Here is a 15,123-nt window from a genome sequence, read left to right on the forward strand (position 1 = left end):
TTCACCGAAAGAGTGGTGGATCAGTGGAACAGACTCCTACTGCAGGTAATAGAGGCCAGCAACGTGACGGATTTTAAGAGAAAATGGGATGCTCACGTGGGATCTTTAAGGGAATAAATTCAGGGGGGGGCGGATAATTGGCAGGGGTAGACTCGATGGGCTATGGCCCTTTTCTGCCACCATTTTCTATGTTTCTAAAATGACGGAAGATCTCTGTTTCACTCTCAATAATCATAGAAGAGCTTCATCAGGAACAGTGCAGAATAACAGCACTGTGGTTCTTTAATTTAATTTTATTGAATATTGATCGGTTGCAACAATAAAAAGAAAAAAAGCTATATCATCAGGTTGGTTATTTTGATTTTTAAGTAATAGTAACTATTGAATATAGACAGGCTGCAATAAAAAAGTAAAAAAAAGTGAATAAAAGGTTTAAAAAAATTTTTAAAAAAAGTTGAAATAAAGGATAAAAAGTTGTTAAGAAGTTGTAGTATAAGGTAAAATAAAAACAAAAATGGCACATTTAAGGTTATTTAATAAATAATAAAATGTTAAATAAGTAAAGTGCAATAAGGTTTTATAATCTTAGGCGGGTTCATGGGGCTTTCTTTATTTATGAGAGTTTGGAAATATAAAATATTCTTTTATAGTACATAATTGTGTGTTATTTGTTAGTTTTTCATTCACAGTGCACTGTTCCTGATGAAGCTCTTCTATGATTATTGAGAGCAAAATTGTTCAAAATGCCAAGGAAATAAGAGTAGTGTGATATAGGCAAAACACCTTTGCTTGAAGCAGTGAAGCAAAGTTACGTTATGTATATGATTACAAGGTGTTTTGCCCGTATCACACTACTTTTATTTCCTTGGCATTTTGAGCAGTTTACATCACCCTCTGGGTCCCTTGAGAAAGAATTTCGAAACATGGTCCATGTCGGGACCTGCTGACACAGTTGAAAGCTAAGTGGGAACTTCTTTCTCTCTTTTTGCCATTGAAAATTAGTTGAGCACTTGAATAGTATGTCCTTTTCAAGCTCTTTTTCAAAATAAGTCATACACAGTGATGGGGTCGGTGGGTTTGGCTATAGGAGCTAATACTCTTGGTCAAATTTCACAATTCTGAGTGTATGTGAACACTACTTATTTTGTAAGCCAGATATATATTTTGCTTATTTGCATACTGAGAAGTTTTATCCAGTTATAAAGTATTATCCAGCCATGTATGCCTGGTTATTCTGTGCCAGTGCCCAAACATGGTCCAGAATTGAATATCTGTGAATAAAGCTGGCGGTAACAAAAAAAAAACTTGCTGATCACTGCCAGCCGACTATTGGCTGAAATCCATGTTGAGAATACTGTTTTTCCTGCTATATAGCAAAACCTTTTCTGCACATTATTGTACTTCCTTAGTCTCCACCGACAATGTCTTTTAAGATTTTGCAATTGCACGTATTTTCATTTATGGAATGAATAGGTTAGGTTTCTTTTGATACTGGTTTGCGCTCTACCTGTCTTTCAAGTTGTATTTGTAGCCAGCTCTGACATTTATGCTGAGACTATAGGACGTCTAGAAAGATAATGTAGTCTTTTTAGATGGAGAACACAAAAGGCATATGAAACAGCTTATTTGGAAAGGTTTGGTTGCAAAACCGATGCATCGTGCTGCAGCTCAAGGTGGTTGGCGATATCAAAAGTCTAGAGAAGCAGAAATGAGTGCATTCATTTCTGACTGCTGCTTTTTGTCCATTTGTCTCTGATCATTATGTTTTAATGTATATCAAGCTTACAAATGACAGCCTACTACATAGTTCAGACTTTTGTTTCCAAACCATTTGCAAAACACCAGGTTAGAGACTGGAACATATCTAAGTGATGAATTAGCAGTACAATATTCTTCCATAACTTCTTCTAAGTAGGAATGTACACAAACAACATTTTTGGTTTATATTTGGATTATTTTCAATTTTTTGAGGCCAGATTTTAAATATTCTTTTGGTTTATTTTTAGAAATCAATGCATATAAAATCTGATTAGTGTGTAAAAATATTTTAGTACATATTACATGCAGTAATTCAAAGTTTTTATGAGTGTAAAAGTTGATTTAAAGAGCAATCTTTAAGTGCATAAAATTTTCTGAACCAAAAGCACAAATTAAATGCCAGTGTCTTCTAAGGGAATGTGGCACTCTGAATCATCTTTTGCAGTGGCATCCCCCTGCAAAGTTCCCCCCCCAGCTTTTTTCCCTCCATCTAGCTTCCCCCACCCCACCCAACCACTTTCCCAAATAACCCAACTCTTCCCAGGAATCCAGGGACACTAGTTATCCCCATGCCCCAGCTGCTACCTTCTTCAAAATGCTTCTACCAACCCTAGTGGTAGTCTTGTGATACTACAACTAGGGAATTCCAGGTACCATATAAGGGAAAAAGTCATGGGGGAGTGGGGACATGGAGCAGGTTGTGGACAGTCCTAAGCTGTCTCTGTGTCTGCTATTGTGCTTGCCTCTGCCCAGTGACATCAGAGACTAAGGGGTCTGGTGTTTGTTACCATCAATGTCCTTCGCCAGAGCCTTACCCAGTCCATAGGTTAACTGATTCTGCATAATCCCTGTTCCTATCTATAACCAATAATGAAACAATTCATTTACAAGTCAAACAAGCATATAATTGTCATTAAAAATCTCTGCTGTACAATGGAAATGACTTTAGCTTCATCTTTTGTTTCTTTGTAACAAATTCTTCAGACATTCAAATAGTGATATATTATCCCTTCCCTCGATCCCAACCATCTTTTATGCACAAAGAAAGATCTAAGTAGTTAAGGCCTGCTGGGACAGAGGAAAGAGATGATGTATCACTTCTGTGCAATATGTTTTCTTGTTCAAATCTATAATTTCTTTCAAAATATTTGTTTGGCACTGAGTAGGTCTGCTCTTTAAAAGATAGATGCTTTCCAAACTGAGCAAACGTGAGAGTAGTGACACACAAAAAAAGAAGGATCTTCTCTGTATTGAGAATCTTTAAATAAACAAAGATGTTCCGTTTTCTTATGAATATAAAAAGCACTGCATTAGTCCTTGAAAAGAGCAATAAAGCTCCCTTTTTCAACATGATTTCACAGTGACTGACATTATTTGCAATAGAAGCAATCCATTTGCCTGATATTCAAAATGATTTTACTGGGCAGGAGTGCTAAAATTCAGGAGCACTTATCTGGATAGATTTGTCACAGACCACCCCTGTACTGTCTTGTTAGTGCCAGTGTTGTCTGTTTGCCAAGTGTGGGAGGAGCTGGAATCTGATTAGCTGCTGTATTCGGAATGCTAACCAATTAGGAAGTGGCAAAAGTTAAGATAGCAAAATGGCTGTCCTAACTTTAACCACAAAGCTAACTGAGAACCTGGTTAATTCCGAGTTGCTACCCCAACCTAGAGAATGACACCGGGACAAAGTTTGTCTGCATCCACACTCTGTCCCTGTCCCTGCGGGCACTGTTCCCATTCCTGTTCTATCCCTGCAGGATCCATTTCTGTCCTTGCAAGTTCTGTCCCCATCCCCACCCCATATCTGCGGACTCTGCCCTTATTTGCATAAGCCTCAAATATTTATGATTTTATGTTTAAATCTTTTTATTAAAGTACTAGTCATTAAGCCCTTTACATTAACGGGTGCTAGAATATATGTCTGTCTGTCTTTCTTTATTTCTGTCTCTCTCTCCCTCCCGCTATCTTTCTTTCTGTCTGTCTCTCTCCCTGGCCCCCTTTGTCTGTCTGTTGTTCTGTCTCTCCCTGCCCCTGTGTCTTTCTTCTTTTCTTTCTGTCTCCCTTCCTCCCGCTGTCTGTCTTTCTTTCTATCTGTCTGTCTCTCTCCCAGCCTCCTATGCAGCAGCATTTCTCTCCCCCCCCCCCCCACTTTCCTGTGCAGCCACAGCAGCATTCCCTCCCTCTCCATTTCCCTCCCTCCACACCTCTTCCCTGTGCAGCAGCAGCATTTTCCCTTCCCCCCTTTCCCTTCTCACGGTCTAGGCAGCTTCTTTAGTCCGTTGCCGCCCCCCCCCCTTCCCTTTCCTTCCCACGGTCCCGACAAACCTGCCGACTCCAGCCTGCAGCACTGTGCACACGGTGCTTCGGGGCCTTCTACTGCCCTGATTTACTCTGCCGCATCTCTGATGATGTCATCAGAGACATGCCAGAGGAAATCAGGGCAGTAGAAGGGCCCGAAGCAGCCTGTGCAGAGTACTGCAGGCTGCTGGAGTAGGCAGGTTTGGAGTCGGGACCACGGGAAGGGGGAGGGGCGGCAAGACGTCAGGAGAACTGAGTTACCGAAGAGCAGGGAGTCCAGCAATGGTGGCCAGTGCTGCTAGTGTAGGTAGGAGCTGGGGACTCGCGCATATGCACTCCTGCTTGGCCACGGACCTACAGAACATGGAACAGGGAATACAGAACACGAAAGTTGGAGTGCACATGCGCGGCTAGCGTTTTATTATATAGGATTAAAAGGGACAATATTCTGTACAACTGTATATAAATCACAACCAGAGCCTTCCATTTCTATCTGATTTTGGTGAAGATATGAAGGCAGCCGATCAAGTAGAGAAAAACTCATCCAAGGCTAGACAAATGCTGGGTTGCATCTGGAGAAGCTTTGTCAGCTGAAAGCCCGAGGTGCTAATGCTGCTGTACAGGTCCATGGTGAGACCACATCTGGAATACTGTGTACAATTTTGGAGGCCACACTATCGGAAGGATGTTCTAAGATTGGAATCGGTTCAACGATTGGCCACCAAGATGGTCTCATGGCTTAGGGATGTCCCTTATGAAGAACGACTAGGTAAGTTGCACCTTTATTCTCTCGAGGAACGCAGAGAGAGGGGTGACATGATAGAGACGTTCAAATACATTACTGACCGTATTGAGGTGGAAGAAGATATCTTCTTCCTTACAGGCCCTATGGTGACAAAAGGGCATCCGCTAAAAATCAGGGGCGGGAGATTCCATAGTGACAATAGGAAGTACTTCTTCACCGAAAGGGTGGTTGACCGTTGGAATGATCTTCCACCTCAGGTAGTTGAGGCCAGTAACGTGACTGACTTTAAGATCAAATGGGATCAACTCGTGGGCTCACTTCAAAGAAGAACTTAGAGGGGAGGGTTATTTGAGTGGGCAGATTTGTTGTGCCTTGGGCCCTTTTCTGCCGTCATATTCTATGTTTCTATGTTTCTAACTTTCCCAAAGATTCAGTTGCGTATGTTTTTTACATTATCGGGAAGATAATTGGATTGTTTTTCAGACATGGGTGTAGAAGAGAACTTAAACTGTGTAGTGGATGAACAGGAAAATAAGTATCCATTAAATGTTAGAAATGTTCCTTGATGCCAACAATAATGGATGAATCTGTTCCAATAACAGTAAGATGCTTGAGCAGCTGGGCACATGATGGAAGGACATTGCAGATGGCAGACAAGACACAAATGATGTCATTTGACAGTAGTTCATTGAAATCCAAAAGCAGCTTCTGCAGTTTTTTAATCATCGAATTCAGTTGCCAGATATGTAAAGTTTTTACGTATTGATACTAGTTTCAAGTTTCTACAGAATGACACAGGGATAGATTTTGTCCCTGTCCCTGTGGGCTCAGTTCATGTCCCCATACTTGGTCTATCACCGCGGGCTCTATCCCTATACCCATCCCATGGATACCTGTCTCCATATCATTGTCTACCCCAATCTTCCTTGGGTCCCCTCCCTTCCCTGCAATGCCAAACCCCCTCCCACCCATCACCTTTAAGGATAGAGACAACCAAGTCCATCTCCATCACCTCCCACCACCATAGCCCCCTCCCTCCAGGACAACTGTGAAAAGTTTTGGGGATCCAGTGGGATCCTAACAGCAAGAGCAATACTCACTTGTTCCTGCCCATGGTAGCTCCTTGTCCAAAATGGCTTGCCATGACCTCTAGCAGCAGTCTCACAGTATTTTCAACCTCCAATGCTTTTAACATTGATTCATTCTCTGACTGAGGAAAAGCAAATTGTGAGGAATCCAGAAAAGAAAGATATATCAATGAGACTCTACCATTTTCTTAGGCTTTCCCTCCCCTCATCACAAAATGAAAATACCATATACTAGATATTACAAAGTTCATCTGCATACTTTTCCCAGCAGTCTCCATAGAAGACTCCAGAGGACAGTATGACCCATCTAGGTTGATCTTTCACAACCTCCGTACTCGTTCTACAATTCAAAGACTAGAAGGCTTATTTGCATGCTTCTCCCAGTAGCCTCACCAGTGGACATAGTAACCTATCCAGATTTACACAGGCTCATACTCTTCCTAATAGCAAAGGGCTAGAAAATATACAATATCATATATGAGACAGTAGCAAGAGTCAATTAGGTTTTTACTTCTGCAAGTGGGTTAACCTGTTTTTGATTTTTTTGTAGTTCCTTTGCAGATCACTGACAAACACAGAAGACACCAACAGACCAACTTTGCATTAGTTTGAACATCCCTTCCCCTTTCACAATATTATGCAGATAAATCAACAAAGCTAAGATGCAGTAAGAAAAATGGGAGCTATCCAGTATTTAGAACTGAGAGCTACACAAATGATTATATCTATCAGTTTGTGAGAGGTTACATGTGTGCACTTGGTACAATGAGCTCCTAGCTCATAGAAAATGAGTCCAGTCTCTGGAGCCTAAAGTTATATAGGGACATAGTACAGTGGTTCTACCTCTACTTTGGTAGTTCCCTTGCTGCCTTGGATGAGGGTCACCTGGCACAATGGCAACACAAAAAGAGGCCCATTCATAAACCAAATGGCCCTATAAATAATCACCCCATTTCTAATTTACCCTTCCTTTCCAATGATACTGGAGAAGATAGTACTCTTACAACTAACCCCCTTCCTGTAAAAGTCTTGCTTTCTTGCTTTCCAAACTCATCAAGTCCCAGCACTGAATCTCTGTTAACAGCAATGCTCAATGAAATTAGAACATTTATCAACCAGAGCAGTTCAGTCTTACTTATTTCCCTTGACCTGTCTCCTTCTCCTTCCTGCCTTTGATTGGATAGACCATTCTATTTTTCTTCAGTTCTGACAAGGCATGAGAATCATTGACATCATTCTTCACTGGTTTACCTCTAATCCTGGACCATCATTCTGTTTGGGATTTTTCTGTTCATTCCTTCTCCACTATCCCTATTCTATAATCTTGTCCACATATTTTGATTCTTAGCACCCATAAGAAAGCAGACCAGAATAAGAATGAAAGATTTGGTAACATTCAGCATATTGATGTTGAACATTACCCCTGAGGAAGCATAATTGTGAAACGGTTGAGTCACTGTTGGGCTAATAAGCAAAGGGGATCATAATTGCAATGGAAATATGTCTAAAAACCCACCCAAGTTGGCACTTGGACGAAACAGCCTTTTAGACTTATCCAGGGACATTTTAGGCCTCTGAATGCTGCTGTGCACCCAGAGCTGAAAGGGGCATTTTTGGAGGAGTGGTGAGGGCGGGATGTGGGCTGACCTAGACTTAGTCATACTGCAAGGATAATCAAAAGTTTTACGAGGCTGCCTGGACGGAACTTATATGTTGCGATCTTAAACCAGGTCTAAGTGTCCAGAAGGTATCCAAAGTGACCAGATAACTACTATAGACATCGTCCGAGTTCTGTGGAAGATATGACAAAAAAAACATTTTGGTGTGATTTTTTTTTTTAATTTTTCAGTTCACAGTGTACAACAACTTCACAAATCATATCATGACTCATTTTGAGTAGGTTATTGGAAAACATTTAGATAAGTATGTCGAAACAAAACTTTCCAGTTTCAAAAAATCTATATCCATGGGATCAATTATTTAATCTTGGTAAAAGAAGTGAATAGTGGAGAATACCACCTTACATAAAAATAAGATAACCCCTTCATCAGAAAATGTGATTACTTACATAAAATGATTGAGCCTGTCATGAAATGATTAATTGTGATAAGATCTTTTCAGTCATTAAGTAATATGGAACATTTGACATACTGAATGTCGCTTTTCATATTATATTTAAAAGTTTGGGTACCATCCAACTATCTAAAAGATAATATGGTAATGCATCGGGAATAAGCTCCACTAAACCTTGGTTTGAATTCTTGCTCATATTTTTGTCCTCTGCTTTCTATCATTAGGGTGTATGTTTTCTAGATTTACAAGCATGTGCTATTGAGAGTTAACAAAATTAGATAGAGATTAGTATACCATGGATACAGATTAGTGACTAGACTCCACTGCATAAATTGGACTTAAGAGTAGAATAAATCATGATAACCATGATAAAGTATGTGTAAGTGGTAGCACACATTGTAACTATGCCAGTTAGAAATTTAAATCAATCAGTCAGTGCTGCACTCTTCCACACTATTAAAGAAGCTTTTTTGTATAGTTCATTAATAAACTTTTGAAGTAATAAGTAAATATCTGGAGTAAGTACTTTCAATTTTTTATGACCTCAGCGGCTACATTCCAGCGTCATATTCCATGTAAAGCTGGAGTTATGTCGTAGCCAGCCTCCTCAGTAATGAGGCAAAAAAGTATTTATTATGGCTCTTTGAGTTAATGTGAACATTTGCTTTGAGTGCAGCCGCTATTTCCTGCCCCTTAGAAACTGCAGCCCTAGGCAATCACATAGTCTTGTCTAATAATTGGACCAGCCGATATTCTGCAGTACTTGGTTGGCCAGGAAAAGCTCCTGGACGACTAAGTACCACTCATTCACCGATATTTAGTGTGCGAAAGCTGGCTGTTTCTCGCTGAATATCTGGCTCACCGGCTCAGCTGGTCGCCACCAACATTCAGTGGCTGGCTAGCTAAGGCTAGTAGCTAAATAGATTGGCCTAAAAAGCAGATCTATCTTTCACAGTATTGCCTTAGCTGGCCAGCTGCTGAATATTGCTTTGGCCAGATAAGATCTGGAGTGTGGCACAGTGGTTAAAGCCACAGCCTCGACACCTTGAGGTTGTGGGTTCAAACCCACGCTGCTCCTTGTGACCCTGGGCAAGTCACTTAATCCCCCCCCCCCCATTACCTCAGGTACATTAGATAGATTGTGAGCCTGCCGGGACAGACAGTGAAAAATGCTTGAGTACCTGAATAAATTCATGTAAACTGTAACAGCGGGATATGTATTGGCCCGCTCTCTCTCCTCCACCCCACCCTTACATAAACTCCCCTCCAATAACCACCACACACGTTTATGGATAAATAGTCGCAGCTCTGTTTATTAGCAAACCATTAATTTAACACTTACATAACAAAAAACAGTTTCCCGAGCTACCTTTAAACCAATACCAATAATATTCGGCCCCCGAACCTGCCATGCCAGCAAGGGTCTGGGGGGTGGCATGTCCCAACATGCCCCTTTAACCAGAGTACCAGAACCCGGGCACGGCTCCCTGCCGGTCCCCCCACTCATCTCCTGATGAGCTCCACCATACCGTAGCTCGGGATAACCGCCAACCGAAACTCTGCTACCTCCCAAACCAGACAAATATGGGGCGGGAGCAGGAAAAGCCGCCTCGGAGGACCCAGGAAGACGCCTAGTCCTCCGAGGTCCCGGCTTTATAAACTCCATCCCCCTCCGTTAGCCGCTCGCCTCGCCTATAAGGAGGCAGCCCCGCGGCAGGAAAAAACCCTGCCTATCACTAAGCTGCCTCCTGCCTCTTACCCCCACCCTCGCGTAGAGCGCTCGTCTCCATGGGAGGCTGTGCGGGCCTTCCATCCTCGCATTACAGCCGCCCATCGAGACGAGACTCTCGGGCTCTCCTTTCTGAGCTCTCCTGGGAGAACAGTATACAAAAATGAATAAATAAATAATCAAGGCCAGTGGACGGACGGATATGACCCCAGCACCGAATATCCACAGGAGGTAGCTGAGCTTCCTCCCACTGTCTAAATATCAGACCCAAGGAGTCACCACCTAGTAATGGTATCTTAGAGTTGTGGATAATACCTTGAAATCCTTAACTCAGTTTGCAGCTGCAATTAAAAAAAAAAAAATGTTGGGAATTGTTTGGAAAAGAATGGATAATATGACAGAGAATATCATAATGCCTCTATGTAGATCCATAAAGCCATCACATCTCGAAGTTTCTGTTCAGGTCTGGTCACCCCCCCCTCCCCCACCACATCCCCTAAAAAAGACAAAAACAGAGAAGACCAACAAAAATGATATAGGGGATAGATTGGTTTAAACTAAGGATGATCAGATTGGAACTATTCAGCTCGGTGGACTGAGAAATTATATGATAGTTTACAAATTCATGAGCAAGGTCAATAGGGAAATTTTTTTTATGTTTTCAGACGGTACTATGACTAGGCAATAGTCCATAGAATTAAGAGGTAGCAGATTTAGAACAAATTGAAATAAGTTTTTTTTTTTTTAATTCAATGAATAATCAAGCTGTGGAATATATTGCCAGATGACAGGGCTAGCTTAACCATAGGACCAGGTGAAACACTAGCTCAGGGTACTGGCAATAAAGGGTGCCAAGATCCCTAGCCTCTGACATCACCTAGTATAATGATTAAGCCTTCTCTTCCCACTCCTCCCCACAGGTCTGACATCTCAACCTCCCTCCTTAGTAAAACGCCACTCTTGCCTCTGTACCTCCTCTTCATGAGTCCAGCATTGTTCGTTCTCTCCCCCCCCCCCATCCCCGCCGTCCCCACTTCACTGTCAAGTAAACTGTATGTGGGTTGCTAGCAGAAGCAGCCTGAAAAGAGGTTGCCCTGTCCAGGCTCTGGGTCTTCCCACTGTCATGTCCCACACATAGGAACTTATATCAGAAGAGATAGAATGCAATAAAGGGAAGCCTCAGAGCTTCATTGAAGGCAGGCTATTTTTAGGCTACTACTACTGGTATCTTGTATAATGGAAGGGAGGGGGAGGGGTGCTGCTGATGCAAGCTGGTTCAGAGCACTACAATTCCTTTATTTATTTGGATTTATATCATGTCCTCTCAGAAGAGCTCAAAACAAGTTACAAGTTTACATCCTATATAATAAACCCTAAGCGTGCATGCGCACTTAGGGTTTCGTGTTCCCTGCCGCCGTGGTGTGTGATCCGTGGACGTGTTCCATTTTAGAACCCGGCGGCAGGGAATACTCTGGCCACTCCCCTCTTCCCACCCTCAATCACCAACCGCTGCTGCTGGAGGAAACGCAGGCAAGCTCTCTCCCAGCGGCGCCAGAGCTGCATCATCGCCGCACGACTGCTGGCCGCGATGGCCGCCACTACTGTGAAACTGCCCAGTACCGCTGCCGACGCCGCTCTTCAAAGGAGCCTGGTGAGGATAGCGGTGGCCTATAGCAAACTTCGCAGGCCGCTCAACACTTCAGTAGCACGTTTCCTCTGACGTACGCGATCGCGTCAGATGGAACTTGCTACTGAGGTGCATATCGGCCTGCGAGATTTGCTACAGCTGGTCGCTATCCTCACCAGGCTGCAAACGAACATGCTGGACAGGGGAGCAGGTAAGGGGTGCTGATGGACTGGGGAGCAGGGAAGAGGGACAGGGGGAGCACGAAAGAGGTGCTGATGGGCCGGGGAGCAGGGAAGAGGGACAGGGGGAGCACGGAAGAGGTGCTGATGGACGGGGGAACAGGAAAGAGGGACAGGGGGAGCACGGAAGAGGTGCTTATGGACTGGGGGGAAGGGAAGAGGGACAGGGGGAGCACAAAAGAAGTGCTGATGGACTGGGGAGCAGGGAAGAGGGACAGGGGGAGCACGGAAGAGCTGCTGATGGACGGGGGAGCAGGAAAGAGGGACGGGGAGCACAGAAGAGATGCTGCTGGACACGGGGGATATAAAAGGAAGGGAGAAGGGCTACTGCTGGACAGGGGGAGCTGACAAGGGGTAGTGGTGGACAGCGGAGGAAAAAGAGATAGAAAGAAAGACAGACAGAAAGCAGCCAAGGAGAGAGAGAGACAAGACACATCTATTCTAGCACCCGTTAATGTAACGGGCTTAAAGACTAGTATATAATAAAACATAACAGGGTTTACATACTAAAGAGAACAGGGTATAGTAATGTAGAGCATCATAGTACATTTTTGTTCATGACATGATAAGACAATACATAAGGGAGAATGATTGAAGTCAAAAAGCATGGCAATACTTAATAGGATATGACAGGACTTTGCAATGACTAATAGATCTTGACAGTCCATTATAGTGCCTGACAGTATGATGTGTGGTAAGGCAGTATGTAACAGAGCATGGCAGTGTATTAGGATGCATGGCAGTACATGGTATGCAGACAAATCATACAGGAGCATGGCAGGAACATGACAGTGCAAGACATGATAGTACAATACATACCTGCAAATAATAAATATATGCTAGATGTGTGGTATAGCATGGAATGTCTGGCATAGTGTGGAATTATCAGCAATGATAGTATGTAAGCATGGCAAGATAGTACTTAAACCAGCAATAACGAGGCAAGAGAAATGTCTGTACCAACCAACAGTTACATATATATTTATTGAGACAATGATAATTGTCCAACAAGTCCTTGATTAGAAATATCAGATGTAGTCCCAACTAGGATCCAAGTTTTGGCGACAAAGTCACCTTCCTCGGGGGACAATAACTGAACTTAATAAGACAAACAAATCACGCAAAATTTTACGCATTGGCGTCTCTGAAGTGCAAACTGTGCCAAGATAGTACTTAAGCCAGCCCTGTCAGAGAATACGGTCAAGGGTAATAGGGAATGAGAGAGAAGATGAACACAATGGGGGAGGGGAAGTGGGGAAGCAATGCTGAATGGGAGTGAGGAAAGTGCTAGACTGTGGAAGAGTACGGACTGGAAGGGGAGCAGGTTGACAATGGGGGCCAACCTTTTTTTTAGCAGTGGAAGGGTAGCTTAATGGTTAGAGCAGTAGTATGGAAGCCAGAGTCCAAATCCCACTGTGGTCCCTTGTGATTCTTGGGCAAATCATTGCCTCAGGTACGAAGGAGTGCTGTAAAGTTCTCAGCCCGACTAAAACGAGAATGACATGGATATGGTTCAATCAATGATCTGAAACAATGTCAAAACAAATAATTTTATTTCTGAAAATTGGCACTTAATGAAATAAGGTAACACTCTTTTCAGTTACAGTGGCACAATAATGCTCAGAATTAAGGAAGTTGGGCTGAGAACGTTTCAGCACCCCCCTGTACAAACTTAAGCTTAAGTTAGTGCTATCTATGTGCACATGATTTCTTAATGCAAAAGTATGCAAATAGGCTGAGTGTAGAGAATGTGTGCTAACATGGAGAGCATACTGGATACTTATGCATTAGCAGCTACTCTATCTTGCATCCAGGTGTGAGCACAAAATAATTGTATCAGCATTCAAGTACATCTGGACATGTGCTGGCATGCTATTCTATGCAAAAACGTTTTGCAATACAAATATTTATGTATTGAGTTGCATCACAGCACATGTGCAGATTTAATGCCAAGTGCTGATATAATAATTTGTATTCAGACCTGTGCACACATGCAATTCTGTACAGTTCAGCACTTTGCTCTTTGTTCCAGCAGATCCCTTCAGTTCTGTCATTTTTTTTTTAATCCATGCTCTTTACAGAACTTTGAGCAATGTGGCGGGTCTTGATATATTTGCACTGAAGAGAAGAAACAGACCTGAAATTCTCACTAAAGCTAACCACTGAAGAATAAGACCGCATTTTACTTCTCTTCAGACTCCTGTGTTGAATCCCAGCATTGTGTGCAGGTTTTGGGGATTTATGTGCTGTGGCTGGTGTCTATGCAAAGCTTTTGAGGGCAAAAACGTATTATTATCATTATTGTTTTATTTAGGGCACTCACAAACTTCTGCACTAGTGTTTAGCTAACTGATATGCAAAGCATTTTAATGTATCAGCCCCCAAGGTGGACTGGAAAATATCTATTGTAATAATAATAATAATAACTTTATTTTTCTATACCGCCATAGTCAAAAGACTTCTAGGCAGTTCACAATGAAAGAAGGCTGGACAATCAGCAAATTACAGAGTGCTTGAAGAGAAAATTACATAATAGATTGTAGGTACATGGGGAGAAGATGGGGAGAGATTGGAGACACATGAGGGAGAGATTGGAGATAAATGGGGAGAGAATACATGAGAGATTGGGGTTACCTGAGAAACACATCAGGGATCGCAGCGGGGCAGTAATAAAGTGATTTACTATCATAGAAACATAGAAGATGACGGCAGAAAAGGGCTACAGCCCATCAAGTCTGCCCACTCTGCTTACCCACCCCCTGTCTATGCCCTATATTGTACTTGTGTGCACCTCTTCTGGAGCCACTATCCAATAAAGGTGTGAGCTAAATCCACACTCCCTTTCCCTTAGCAGAGGAAACTCGTGTCAAATGGTACAAGGACAACTTGAAGAAGGCGGGAAAAGACCAAGAGGGCGTGGTCTTTGTCCTTGCTGGTGCGATGTGAATAGGTTTGAAGCAGTGATAATAATAATTGAGCACATTTAAGACAGCCTCTATAAATACAGCCGTTGCTTGTAGTTACTTAATGACCACATAGGTTTATCAGGTTTTTTTGGGGTGTTTTTTTGTTTTTTGGAGGGGGGGGGGTGTTTCTGCACACTAACAGTGGTTCATTTCTTTAACATGAAACAGGGGAGGTGAATGAAGCCTCCTTGACGTGACCTTTCGCTTTTCCTTATGCCACTCTAAATGATGCGCCTCCAGGCAGGGGGAGGAAAAAAAAAATGTTCCCAGTAAATGCAACTTCAAATCTGACTAAATACATACCAAGTGCGAGTATAATAAAGACGATTGCTCTATTGCATGATATGCTGAAAGTTGGTAACAATCGCACAACTGTGAAGGTATCCACCACTATCGGCCTGGTGGTGATAGCTCTGCTGCCCCTGCCAGCTGTTGCACAACTGCAGCCCGTAGAAGAGGGCGGCAGTGCTCCCCCCTCCTTCCCCCCCTCCCCCCTTCTGCTTCCCGGGAAGCTGCAGCCTGCACCGGAGTCGATCTTTGCGTCGACCTTCCCCTGATTCTTCTTCTTTCAGCCTCCAGAGGGAAGTCGTTTCCTTA

The sequence above is a fragment of the Geotrypetes seraphini genome, chromosome 9, assembly GCF_902459505.1.
Source record: "Geotrypetes seraphini chromosome 9, aGeoSer1.1, whole genome shotgun sequence".
Classification (NCBI taxonomy): Eukaryota; Metazoa; Chordata; class Amphibia; order Gymnophiona; family Dermophiidae; genus Geotrypetes; species Geotrypetes seraphini.